The following is a 15035-nucleotide window of genomic DNA, read 5'->3' on the forward strand; positions in this document are numbered from 1 at the left end:
AGCAGGATTTAGGTGTGGACAGATTTTCTGCACTTTTTGTATATGATTCGTTGGGTGATTATAAAATAATCGTATAAAATATGTCTTGCATTTTTTACTTTGCAAAACCCCAAACCACAACACATCCTTATAAAAAGGTAATCATACTAATTTTCTGAGTTCGTAAAAAACACAGTTCAACTTAAAAAAATTATTAAACACTCTGTAACAATTTCCTATGCCAGAGAATCTTAGAGAAGTTCAAAGACTTGAAATTCTGGGTTGCTAATCTCACTTTAAAACTGAAGTTCAGGGAGGGCAAGTTAACTCTCCCAAGGCTTCACAGCTAATGAATCATCAGCAAAAGAGGGCTCACTCACCAGACAGTGGCATCCTATAGCAATATGAAGGCATATATACAAATATATCTATCTGGACACGTGTGTGTGAATGGTCACAGCAGGTTTTTGTGTAATGACCAAAGCCTGGCAACAACCAAATGACCATGAATCAGTGAGTAGAGTTGGTACCACTATACGACAAGGTATTTATTGTAATATAAACTCAATAATACAAAAGAACATACTGGTTTTTTTTTCTTTCTTTTTCTTTTTCTTTTTCTTTTTTTTTTTTTTTTTTTTTTTTGAGACAGCGTTTTATTATATAGTTTGAGCTGGCCTTGTGCTCACTTTGGTAGCCTCCAGGCTGGTCTTGAACTCACAGCAATTCTGCTGTCTCAACCTCCAGAGTTCTGGGATTACAGGCATGCACCACAACATCTGGTTCTGGGGACAGCCTGGCATGCAGGGCCAGAGATCAAACTCAGAAACTTGCACCTGCCAAGTAGTGCTTATGCCTCTGAGCTATCTCCCCAGCCCCATAAAAAAGAACATAGTGTTGATACATGCAACAGCATAGTTAAGTCTGAAAAACTACACTAAAGATAGTAGATATAAGAGAACATATTGTCTACCTACAATTACATGAATCTCTAGAAAAGGAGATTCTAAACTATAGTGGAGGAAATAACTAGTTGTTACCTGGGCTTAGGGATGGGGTGGACGATTGACTAGCAAAGGAAACAAGGACATTTGGGAAGGTGATAGAAATGGCTTGTATTTTGATGACTTAGGTGGATACAGGCTGTACCAATCTGGAGAAACTCTATTACACGTCCTACAACATGTGGGTTTTAATCATATGTAAATTACAACAATGACATTGATTAACAATTATATTTCTAGCATTAGATTTCAAAAATCTCAGACAGGACTTCCTCACTGTACACATTTCAAGTTTAATAACAGATCCAATAAATTAGAATCTCTGGAATGATGATCTCATAAATAAATGCTGAAAAATCTTTATAGATGATTCACATGGACATCACTTGTGAAGAACCACACTTGCAGAGGAAAGATGACAAATTAAGAAGTTGTAGTGAATTGAGTACTCAGGTCATAAGACAGTTTGCATAAGATGACGGTATTTTTGTAAGCACAAAAAGTATATAGATATATATGTATATGTCCTTAGAAACTATATGAAAGAAATTGTGTTTATGAAAATCTTTATGTTACTATACTTTGCTCTTCTGTATATTTAAATTAAAGATTATATCATATTTTAACAGTGAGAAAAATGAGTTATTATAAAATTAGCATATGAAAACATAAAGAAGACATGAAATTGACAGAGGCCAGGTGGAATGAATCATAAACAATGGTGAAAGATTTACCCTTCAATAAAAAGGAATGATACCCATTCTATATAGATGGTAGGAAAATGACAAACAGATACATCGGAAGCTTTGGGATCAGATTTACTGTTTTTCCTGTGGAGCAGGCGATAGAGTCTGCTGTTGGGAAACACGGAGGGAGGAGTCATAAAGGCTGCATATATTTGATGTGGGGCATCAGTCACTCATCCTTTGCCTTGGCCATCTAGGTTAATATCAGAGTCTGTGGACTGCTTACAATTGCATTCACGTTTGTGGGTGTATGTTGTTCTCTATAGCTTTGATTAGGTCCTTAAAGAAATCAGCAACCCATCACTCCTCAGAGCTGCCACTATACGAGGTCAGCAAGTGTGTGGTGTTGAATAAAATGTTAAAAATTGGGGGCTCAGCAGCCCAGATGTTTGTGATACTTTGTTGTGCACCACCACCTTCTGGCCAAGTGAATGTACTGCTAGCCAATGTAGAGATTGTGAATGGGGACTGCGGTTTCCTAGATTTGGAAGGGATTAAAAGTGTCAATGTACCACAAAAATATGAAAATGAACAGTTGCTACACAGCTTTCCTCCAAACTGTTGATCCATTGTATGCATGAGAGAGAAGCCCTGGCCAAATTCAGGCAATTATGTTCTGAAAATTAAAAGGCATTTGTTTTGTTTTGTTTGTGGTACTGGGGATTAAACTCAGGACCTTGCATTTCCCAGGGAAGTGCTTATTCTACTGAGCTATCTCCCAGGCCCTTAAAAAGCACTTGAAAGGGTGCTTAACTGTGCAGTAAGATCACAGGGAGAGTTTTGAAAAGTCCTGAGGCTTAGCCACACACTGTACTACCCAAATCCTCTGAGAAGGGACACAGGCCTCAGCATTTTTAAAGGTTTGTTTCCTCTCTTCAATGCACAGCCAGGTCTAAGCACCTCTGGCAGAAGGTTTTGCTATCCAAGGTATGATCCATGGGCAGTAGGATCAGTGTCACCTTGAGATCTCATCAGATACTGAGGATCTCAGGCCCTGCCCCAGACTTCCTGGATCAGGATGCATTGTATTGCCTATGTGTCACTGTAGGTTGAGTTGAGAACCACCAGCATAAAGAACAGAATGGGTGGGGCCTGCCAGATAGCTCAGCAGACTAAAGTTCCTGCTCAGGCAGAGCACAGTGGTTGGGGTTCGAACCCTGGTGTGCCGTGCAGGCCCCACCCCCAGGGTGTGCAGAGATGGTGATTGAGACTGGGCGTGGTGGTGCGTGCCTGTAATCTCAGCACTTGGGAGACTGAAAACAGGAGAATCACTACAAACCTAATCTATACAGTGAGACCCTGTAGATCCTGTACTAAAATACATAAAAAAATTAAAAATAAAATAAAAAAATAGAACACAATGAGTGTCTTACAGGTTTGTGGGATATACAAGGTAGGAATGTTCCCTGAACGTAAGTTTCTCATCTCTGATTAGTTCCAGTTACAGGAAATACATTACCTCTGCAGACAGCTCTAATTGTCAGAAAGTTTCATTTATAGTAGAATATCTTTGTAATTTTACAAACTGCCTCCATGAACTCTTTTCAAGTATTTGAAGGTAGATACTGTCTTTCCCTTAATTTTCCTGCTTTGACCATCTTCTAACCTTCTAGTCTCTTAATTTCTTGTATATTTTTGCAGAACTCTCCCTAGTAATTCTATACTAAGAAGTAAGAAGTTTAGCGTAGGCTTTTGAAGTAAAATGCTAGACATGCTGTGACACAATGAGGGTAGCAGGCAAACGACTTTCCTTTATCTAGAAATTCTACTTGTTACGCTTTTTTGCTTTCTGAAGATCAGATTATTAAGCATGGTATTTATTAAATGCTGCATATAGAGAACTTGTACTCAGAAAACAAATCAACACTGAGGCTCCTTAGGGCCTCAGACCTTTCACACCAATCTGTGAGTGTGTCCTGAGCTCACACAGGGGGACTATCATGGGAGAGCTGGGATGGGAGGACAGGGCTTTTGTCCCCAGCAGAGACCATTCTAACCCAGTCAATTCCACCAGGGCCACAACCCTTATCAGAGTGCAACTTTCTCAGAGTGACTGTTGAGGAAAAACTTCAAGCCTCTTCTGCTACTCTGATCTAGGCCTGTCTTCTCCATCTGTTGGCTCCAAATACAAACTAACGACCTTAGGCTGTCCTCTCACTGTGGTTTTAGTTTCTTATGCTTGACTGTACCATTCTTGTGTGCCGTGGGGAGCCCTTTCTGGTTGCATAGGCCCTTGAAGCTCAGCGAGCGACATACCCCAATTATTTCCAGGTTGGTTCTTCTTCCTTGAATGTTCAATCTCAGCATCCCTCTCCTTTCCTTGGGCCTAAAGCTGTTGTGTCTACAATGGCAGTGCTGTGTGGGCTTCCCTTTGGGCCATTCGCATAGTGCTCCAGTCTGCTCACATCTATTCCATGTAGAACATTTCCAAGACACTCAGTGATGACGACTTATACACACATCTGTACCCCAGGAATCACAATCACCTCGCTTGGTCAGTGTTTCTTGCCCATAGAGCTCATGTTACTCTGACACTTTAGGCAGACATTCTGCAACATTTGTTCATTTTTAAAAGCTCTATGTACTATTTAAAGGAAGTTTCATTTTTAGTACTCTATCTTAAAAATATTTGATCGAGGACACACATTTAAATAAGGATTTTGTTTCAGGGGTTTTATAGAAGCTATGTTTAAATGCAACGGTACACGATGAAATGACATAACCACCAACACAAGGAAGTAAGACTGTATTACTGAAGGAGGAAATGCACTCAATATAGGAAGTGAGAAGAAGTCTCAATATCGTGCATTATCCTTTTTATTGAAAGAACTGCGGGGCCAGGCAGATCACTCAGTAGAGTAAGTGCCTGCCTGGCAAGTAAAAAAAAAAAATCCCTCAGACTCCTGAGTTCAATCCCTGGTACTGCCAAAAAAAAAAAGCATATATGGTAGTCTACACATAAAGTACAGAATCTGTGCACATAAAACATATTGTTCATATATAGTGTAGGGCAGGATCAATCCTATACTGTGGGTCAAATCCAGATCACTACTTATTTTTGTAACTAAAGTTTTACTGGATCACAATCATGCAAATTTGTTTATATATTTTCTGTGGCTATTTGTGTGTGTGTGTGTGTGTGTGTGTGTGTGTGTGTGTATGTCTAGGCATAGCTGCTTTCCACTTTTTTTAAAGAAAATAAAAAATAATAAAAAACATCAGAAATAACACAGATGTTCACTAAACAAAATGATAGGAATTCAACAATGGTTGTCATCTAAACATCTAGGGCTATTTTTACATTTTAACAACTGAAACAGGATGTACGGCAAATACTATAGTGTGCATGGGTCAAAAACATCTACTATCTGGCAGGTGTGGTGGCACTAGGCCTCTAAACTCATAGTTGGGTGGTGAGGCAGGAGGATCACTGCTAGTTTGAGTCTAACCTCCACTATGTAGTGAGTTCTAGGTGAGCCTGGACTACATAACAAGACCCTAACAAAACAAAACAAAACAAAACAAAACAAAACAGAATTTAAAAACCTAATTAGTCCTTTAGGGTTAGTAAATATGGAAACTAATTCAAGATGATCACTCGAATTTTACTAGATTAAGTCTTTAAGACATTCTCACTGATATTAATTTTTGCCTCTGTCATGAATTTGCAATGTGCTATTACTTTTAATCTTAAAACATCAGAACTCAATAAACTAAATCAGACTCCAGAAATTGTGCTTTTGAATGTTAAGACAGTGACACACAGTGGACAACAATAGGAACTTCTGAGAGTTACATGCCCTAAGCCAGTTTTATTTGATAACAGTTGTTTGAAAATATCATTCTTCTAGATGTCAGAACAAATACGGTATTCTGAATACACCCAGCTTGTCTCATTCCCTCTTAAAACTTCCCTATCTTAGTTACTTTTCTTGTTGCTGAGATGAAATACTTGACCCACACAAGTTAAATGAGGGATAGTTTAGTTCAGCTCCCAGTTTGTCGAGGTTTCAGTCCATAGCAGGCTGGTTCTTAGGCAGTATAGCATGACAGAGGAGAAACAGCCCATGGCAGAGCAGACAGGAGGTAGAAAGCAGCAAGTAATGGCAGCAAGCTTCCTTTTTTCTTTTATCCTATCCAGGCTATAAACCTTTAGGGCAGTGCCACCCACACCAAGGGTGGTACTTCCCAATAACTATGTCCGGCACTATGATAAGCTAATTAGTAGACCAAACCAGTACTATACTCCCCTAATCCCACTATCAAACCCTTAATCTATATTCACACATCCTGGATCCAGCTACATCCCAAAAGCACCACCTATAAGTGCATCAGACTTTGGAGGGACATCGATATACAGGCTACAACACTCACTAAAGATTTTTTAAAGTTATAAACTCAACAGAAGCTCAGAGAGTAAAAGAGACAATAAACTGCAAAAATTTGGTGTCTAGAAAGCAGGAATATGAGTGGCAACTGACCTACTCAAAGTGGATTCTAAGCAATGGTAGGGATGAGAATAGCCAACCTGGTGTATACAAAATTCTGAATACTTTGAAAGTATTGGTACATGACATCTCTGGATGTAAGAGCTTATTCAGAAGACTGATTTGTGATCTAGTCAAGAGATAATAAAGTCTTCATAATGTGCCATCTTCTCCTGTCTCCAAAAGACTGGGAATAGGGCTGGGGAGATAGCTCAGTAGAATAAATGCTTGCCTGGCAAGCACAAGGGCCTGCATTCAATCCCCAGTTTTGCAAAAAAAAAAAAAAAAAAAAAAAAAGAAGACTGGGGATATATTCTCTGGAGTAGGTAAGACATACAGTCTCTTGATGAAGGACACTAGGGACACTGGACAGTGGGTACCTAACTGAAATAGTACACACCTTTCTGTGGGTGTACACAATGATCCCAGAATGGTGACAGAGGGTATTTAAAGTCAAATTCACCATTTGATTTTTCTGCATACCAAAGACAGTCCCTGGAAACTTTAAGCTTTAAAACAATGACATCCCTGAGCAAACCAGGATGAACTGGGCACCCAAGGCTCAAAATATTGTCAGTTAGACCTCCACCTTCCACGCCAAAGTCAGGGAGAATTTCCTCTGGGGAACCTGATCAGCCCAAGGGGAAACATCTGAGTGTCTGGACAGTACCAATTCTCTATTGACTCAGTGACTAAGTGGCCCAGTCTGAGCAACCTCACTGTGAGGCTCACTGAGCAAACTTCACTTGTGTATTTAGGTTCCCAGTAGCTCATTCTCAAAAATAAGCAGATGGGATGGCCAAATAGCTAGTGGACTAAAGCGCCTGCTTAGGCAGGTGCAGCGACCAGGGTTCAACTGCCAGACTGCAATGCTGGCTCTGCCCCAGGGGGTACTGAGAGGGCAACTGAGACTGGGCGTGGTGGCATACACCTGTAATCTCAGCGCTTGGGAGACTGAAAACAGGAGAATCACTATGAGTCTGATCTATGTAGTGAGACCCTGTAGACCCTTACCAAATACTAAAAATAATAAATAAATAAAAATAAGCAGACAACTAAGGACATTGTAGACAGTTTAAGGAAGGCCTGGAATACCAAAAACAGGAATCAAGACATTCAAACAGGAAAAACAATGTTTGAGGTAAACATACGATTCAAGTTGCCATGATTAGAGCCTATCTCTTTTGTTTGCGACATTATGGAGTTCTCACTATGCAGTTGAGGCTGGCCTAGAACTCATTAGTACAACCTAGACTGACCTGGACTTGTGATGATCCTCCTGCCTTAGCTTTCCAAATGTAGGATCACAGACATGTACCACTATCTTTGGCTAGAGTCTTTATTTGTTTGCGGTACTGGGGATCGAACTCAGGACCTTGTGCTTGTAAGGCAGGCGCTTATGCTGCTGAACTATCCCCACAGTCCTTTGGCTGGAGCCTTTATCTTGAACTTTAAAAAGGGATTCTTTCACCCTGCATCTCCAGCCATCATTTCCACATTTGCAACAGAAAGGATCTCTGGTAAAGGGTATATCTGCTGCTTTATAGCAAAAATGCTCCTATCTCAGATGTCAACTTATGTTTCATTGGCCAGAACTAGAAATGGGCACACATAGCTTATAAGGAAGTGGATTTTGCTTCCTAATCCACTGTGCCAGTCTCTTTCTTTTAATTGGTGAATTGAGTCCATTTACATAGATGGTTATAATTGAGATGTATTGACTTGTGATTATTTACCTACTGTTGTTTATGCCTTTTTCTCCTGTGTTTAATTGTTTGCCCTATTTGGTAGGTTCTTTCTATTCTCATTCATGAAGTTCTAGTCATTTTGCTCCCTCTCTAGAATATCTTTTAGTAGTCTGTATAGGCTTGGCTTTGTTACCATGAAATTCTTTAGTTGTTCTTTGTCATGGAAGTATTTCACTTCTCCATCAAACTTGAAAGAGAGTTTTGCAGGATATAGCAGTCTGGGCTGGAATTTGTTTTCATGGAGGACCTGGAGTACTCTGCTCCATGCTTTTCTTGACTTGATGTTTTTTGAAGGGAAATTTGCCATTATTCTGATGGGTTTTCCTTTAAATGCGATCTGTTTCTTTTCTCTAGTGGCCTGTGCTGGATTTCTGGAATCTTGACTATTATATGTCTGGGTGTGTTTTTGATTGGGTTGATATTATTTTGAGCTCTAGATGCTTCAGTTACCTGAATGTCAGATTGTTTCCCCATATTTGGGAAGTTTTATGCTATTACTTCTGTCTGTATTCTTTTTATATCATTTGTATTGACTCCTTCTCATTGATTCCTATTAGTCTCATGTTGTTCATCTTTGCATCATCTTGAATTATTTTTTCTTGCATCCTAGTTGTTTTTAAGAAATCTTACCTTTTCACTAACTGTGACAGTGTCTTCAAGATCTGAAACTCTATCTTCACTTTCATTAAAATGGTTTTTCCAGCTTGTGACTGAGATTTTAATTTCCTTTATATCTCTTTGAATCTGCTTCCTGCATTCTATTTCTTTCCTACATTGCTCATTCAAGGATTCTACCATTTTTCCAATCTCCTCTATTTTTTTTTATCAGTGTCTTCTTTAGAAGCACTTAGTAATTCTTTCATTATAGTTGTCATTTGTTTTTTACTTCAGAGATTATTTCTGATCTGATTTCTTCTATATTTTTCTGCAGTTTTTTTTTTTTTTTTTTACTTCAGATGCTATTAATTCAGAGATTTTGGCTGCGTGATTCCCAATTTCTTCTATGCTAGCGTCTCCTGCATTTGTTCTGGGTGGGCTTGGGGCCTGAGACTGCATTCTTCAAAGAGACTCCTTCTCTTTGTCATTTTGTATAGCATTGTCCTCTGACCTTTGATGTAGAGCTTTGGTGCAGCTATAACCTTAGCACCTACCGAAATTCTTTTTTTTTTTTGGTGGAACTGGGGATTGAACTCAGGCCCTTGCGCTTGCCAGGACCTATTCTACTGAGCCATCTCCCTGATCCCTACCAACTGAAATTCGATTTTTTTTTTTTTTGCTTTTTTTTTCCTACTGAAATTCTTACCCAAGAGAGATTATATAGTTAAGGCAGTTATAGTTTTGTATTTATAGAACTACAATTAGGAACACTAATAATGGGTAGTGATATTTAGCAGTTGACAAACTTTTGTAACTAATGAATTTGCATTTTAGACAGTAAGGCTTAAAAGACATGAAAACTGAAGAAATGTTTGCTCAGGGATTCATGGTACACGTATGGCTAGGGTATTTGTTGTCACTGGGGCCTGAGAGACACAAGATTCAAAAGCATCAGGTGTCATTTCAAGCATTTGGTAGTGAGGCTCTAGGTCAGTGGTTTTAAGCATGTTCCCTATACAGCACTATTACCATAATGTGGAGACTTACTAGAAATGCAAAGTTTGTAGCCCTACCTTAGACCTAGTCAATCAGAAACTCTGGGAATGAAATTTAGAAATCCATTCCTTGTAGGTGATTTTGATGCATGCTTAAGTTTGAGAACATTACTTTAGATGAAACGAATATGGGATCAAGGAACAAACTGGATCTGACCAATTCAGAGTGAAATTCTGCCAAGCCCGTGGACCATAGTCTCTGTTTAGCTTTTAGAGTAAGATGATATAGAGATGAGTCAATTTTATTGGTCTTCTTCATGGGAAAAGGAAGGGAGGAAGGAAAGAAGGAGGGAAGAAAGGGAGTGGGAGGAAGTCAGGGAAATGACAGAAAGGGAAAGACAAAAGACAAATACTCTTTTAAATTTTACAAGAAATCTATAAGCACATAAAGATATTGCTTGGGCCCCTTGCAGAGCCTTGAAAAGAATTTTACAAGTGATGGGCTTCAAACTCCATTCAATTCATAGTAAATCTGCACCTGCAAGATAATATATATCTTTTACCCATTTTCAAGTATATTGCATATAAAGATTATTTTAAATATCCATTACTCTAGCTCCTGTGTTATTCTCAATAAAGAGAAAAACAACCCAAACCCAACAAGTAACACATAATTTCCTAATGGGATTGTGAATTACAATGTACATGCCAGTCTTAGTTATCTTTCTCATTGCTGAGATAAAATACCTGATGCCCACAAGTTAAAGGAGGAAAGATATATTTCAGCCCACAACTTGTAGAGGCTTCAGACCATAGTCCACTGACTCCAAGGGAGGGTGGCAAGGCCGAGGGGCACTGTAGAGGACAAACAGTCCACAGCATGGCAGATAGCAAGCAGCAAGCAGCAGCAGCTACAAGCCTGCTTTTCCTCCCTCTCTCTTTATAGTCCATCCAGGCTACAAATCTATTAATTGGTGCCACCCATACCTAGTGTGGGGGTTCCATTGTCCATACTCTTAATTGTAGTATCATGCACTTAATCCATATTCACACACCCCAAAGCTAGCCACCTCTAAAAAGCCCCACTATAACTTCATGAGATTCTGGAAGGACATCTAATACAAGCCATAACAATGCCCTCCCTATGTAACAACTTTGTAATGATGATGACCCTAAAAAAAAGCCTAGCACATATGTATACTATTAGTATTTTAGGAGGTCCTGTAATATACTCCATATTTCCCTAACCAAATTCAGAACTACAATGGTATCTTGATTCATGAATACTTGTTTGCTAATAATTTGGTTCACAAACGAAAGTGTTTTGCAAAGGTTTGTTATTATTTTCAAACTCTGCATCAGGAAATAAACACAAGAAAGGCTATTTCCCCCCCTACAAACAAACATGGTCATCTTTGCTAAAAGGGTGGAACAAATTAAGTTCATAAACTGAGGTACCACTGTATTTGCAAAATAGATGTAACAGTCAAGTAAATACCAACCAAAGTATCATCTTTATTACTGATAAAGTTGTTAGTAGGGAAAATGAATTTATTGTGAGGCGCAAGTGAACTTATCTATGCTTTCTGAGACTCACTGTCTCCATCCCTGCACCAAATGTACATGTAGTAATGGTGCCCCCTAAACCAATGCTGGATCTGTAGGGCAGTAAAGACCCCAATTTTAATGTCTCCATGGTAGACAGAATAAGAGCTCCCAAGAATGTTCATGTCCTAATTATAGAAGCTATGACTATTTTTTACACGACCTAAAAGACTTGGTTAAGGGGCTGGTGAGATGGCTCAGTGGTCTGGAGCACCTACTTAGAACAAGCTAAGCTAAGCAAAACACAAGGACCGCGGTTCAATCCCCCAGCACCACATGCCAGCCAGCCCTGCCCCCTGGTGGGCTGAGCTGGCCACACACAAAATAAATAAATAAATATTAAAAAAAAAAAAAAAAGACTTGGTTAAGACTGGTTAAGATGAGGATTGATTTTGAGATGAGAAGATTATCCCAAACTAAGGATTCAGGGGCCAGCCTAATAGCTCAGTGGATTAAAGCGCCTGCAAGCAGGTGCAGGGGTGGGGGGGTGGAGGATTGGGTGGGTGGGGGTTTGATTCCCAGGCCTGCTGTGCCAGCCTTGCCCCTGCTGGGCGTGGTGGCATGCACCTGGAATCCCAGCACTTGGGAGTCTGTAAACAGGAGGATCACTAAGAGTCCAATCTATGGAGATCCTGTAGACCCTGTACTAAAATTTAAAAAAAGAAAGAAAAAAAAGAAGAAGTGGAAGGAGAAGTTGAAGTAGTATTTTTGGAAGATGTAGGAAGGGACCATGAGTGAAGAAGTTGGACAAGATAAAGATCTGGTCCTCAGGCCTCCAGGAGCGATGTAGCACCATCGACATCTTGGTTTAAGATTTCTGATATCCAGAACAGTAACACAATCAATATATGTGGTTTTAAAAGTACTTCAATAAAACAATTCCATTTTTATTTTGATATGGCAACTTTGTGTGTAAGCATTGTTGCCTCCATCACATTACTATTTCCAGAGAATTTTATACCCGAATTAAATGTGTATCCAAACTTTGAATGTTGAGATTAAAAATACTCAGTTTGCATTGTTCTATGTCATGAAATTTGTGATGATTTGTTACATCCATCGTAGGAAACTATATGCTTTTCTAGTATTCCCATTTTGAGGTATCTGGACCTACTATTTCTTATTTTCCTGTGCACATCTTTGTGAGCATGTCTAAATTATTTTTTCAGAACAATGGTCTTTTTGTGTCTAAGAACAAAGTGCCCAATTTATATTCCCTAAAATGGGCTGAAGTCATTAGGGTGCACCAGTTGACAAGAGGAAGAACCCCTTAGAAGAGAAAGCTTTGAGCCGTACAAATGTCCTATGCTTGTGCTGTTCTACAACAGAGTGCTCATCCCCAGGCGTATGCTCTCAGTCCTTTTGCAGTTTTACTCATACGTAGGGACTTGGTACCAGGTCCAAAGAGTATAGTCACTACTCAGTAACAGGTGTTAAGTGCTGACCTCAGCTTTCCCACTGACCTGAGAGGAGCCTGCCCTTGCAGGCCCAGAGATTGGGGAAATTTCAGTGGTGTTCTAGCAAGGGCAGGTTTGGGGCCATTAATTCATAGCCAGTGGCATTTGTTGAGCCCTCTGAGTGCTCTAGATTTAGCAACTAATATTGTCCACATTTTCTATGGCTTTAATGCAGGAAATAAATTTGAGGTCTGCCTCTTCCATCCATGGATCAGAGGTGATAGCTCACTGGTGGTGCAGAAACTAGTTTTTGTCATCCAGGAATGCAATATAAGCTGGCTTCCAAGAGGGTACCCGTGCGTGAATGACATTGTAGTTGCTAAAGCTGCCAAGTGATCAGCTGGGCTTTCTCTGTTCCTCATAGAACAATATTCCAGCCCAAGCCATGCCACTTACAACTACTGTGCCTGGGTTTGAGAAATTCTGATAATGTCCCACATTTACATAGTACCTTCTATTGCTCAGTGGAATTTCAATGCATATTTGATTCTCAAAATAGTTCTAGACTATTATAAGAATTAGCTTTAGAGGGACAGAAAAACATGCTGCCATTTGACAGATGGGAGATTTAATGCATAGAGCAATTGTACCTGTAAAAAGCTTAATTGATAAATCCTAGGTATCCTAACTCCCAGACATTATTTATTCCTTCTGTCCATAGAGAATGAGTAAGAAGAAAAATAAAAACCTGTGGAAGTTAAAGTATCTACTGTTAGAGATGTTGAGTGGATGGTTTTGACTCCAGGAGTCTTTGCTTCTTTAGGTATTGGAGAGCTTAATTTGTGCACCCTTGTAGCCACCACTAAGCTGTTTTTCAGCATGGGCAATGCTGATTATATTTGCTGAATGAACAAGTTATAGATATATTCTAATCATTAAAAACCATTGGCTGCAGAGAGTTTTGTAGAAGACGTTTCTTTTGGTTGCTTTGTCTCATCTGCTGCACATTTGCTCTTCTATTACATTTGCTGTGAAAGAAAACCACTCCTTTTTTTTCCTGTGGGAAAGGTAAACAGCCACGTAGGCCTGGAAGACAGTCAGATCTGTATGGGTAATAAAGGAAGCAAGTTGGTTAGCTATTAACCCAAAGACAAGTATTCAGCTAGTTACTGCTCTCTAGGCACCTCCCTCTGAAGGCCATTGCTTGACTTTTTCCACTCAGAGTGGTAAAGCAGATTAAGGGCTTGGGCAATCACAGAGGACATTTGCCCTCCCTTCCTTCTCCAGCTGGATTCAGGCGGTAGCAGGTTAGAATAAACACCAGGAAGCTTGAGATGGAAGAAGTCACAGGCGGCCTGCAGGCTGAGGGGCAAGGCTGGTGGAGGAGGAGCCTCAGGAAACCCATGGGATGAAGGTTATTTTGGTACCATTTAAGGCAAAGCCCCAACATTATTCCCCATTGGCAGCTTCTGGAGATGCTGGGGTTATAATTTATACAAGAAGGTTTAGACTTGTGCAAATGTTAAAATACCTTTGAAAAAAGGTTCAGTAGCATAAGGCAGCATGTTGGGTAAATTAATGAAAAGGATCCCCAGAAGGCAGTTTCAACTGAACTCAGGGATGAGATAAAAGCAAGCAGTTAAAATAAAATATTGTCTGTGTTATCACACAAAGCTAATATTATTGTGTAAAGTCGCAGTTTTAACTTATCTGTTTTTAAACATTATATCTCAAGCACTTACTCTCAGTAATTGAATGTTTTTAAACATTGGCCGAAAGCAAATACTTCAAAGCTTTTGTTTCAGTTCTGTTTCTGGTGGCAGAAAACAAAATCAAGAAGTCAGTGTCTAGGGGAAAAATCATTAATGTACCTTTTGTGAACTGAAATATTCCCAAGCGTCACAGATCAACAGGGATGGCTGGTGAGGGCTGCACTCATGCAGCGGGGGTGGAAGGACCTCAGAGGATTCCACACCGGAGGGGCAGAGAGTAAGACCTGCCCTAGCTGTGAAAGGATAGAGCTGAACTCATCACTGAGCTGGGCACATAACTGGCCGTAGGATGGCACTGGCAGCCCAGAGATCTCAAGTATTGGAGAAAAAAGAAAGTTCCTCTTAAAGAGATAAACTCTTCTTTGTGTTTATACAACATGCACACACACACACACACACACACACACACACACACACACACACACAAATCTTGTTCTCTCTCATTGTAGGTGCCACCCACTAGCAGACTTACTTTCATTCTCATTCTAGGAAGGTCCTAAAAACACTGAGAGTCCAGAGGATGACACAGCCCATTTTGTTTCTTCAGGAGGCATTCTTTCACCAATCTAGGCAATGATTTCGAACACCTCCCATCCTTATTTTCTGTCCTTCCTCTCTGTAGTGCTCAACATGCCTACCCCACCTCCACTCTGTGTTTCAGACCAATGAAACTCATTCCTTCCATCCTGCCAGTCTTAAGAGTAT

The sequence above is a fragment of the Octodon degus genome, unplaced genomic scaffold (assembly GCF_000260255.1).
Source record: "Octodon degus isolate 3935 unplaced genomic scaffold, OctDeg1.0 scaffold00162, whole genome shotgun sequence".
Classification (NCBI taxonomy): Eukaryota; Metazoa; Chordata; class Mammalia; order Rodentia; family Octodontidae; genus Octodon; species Octodon degus.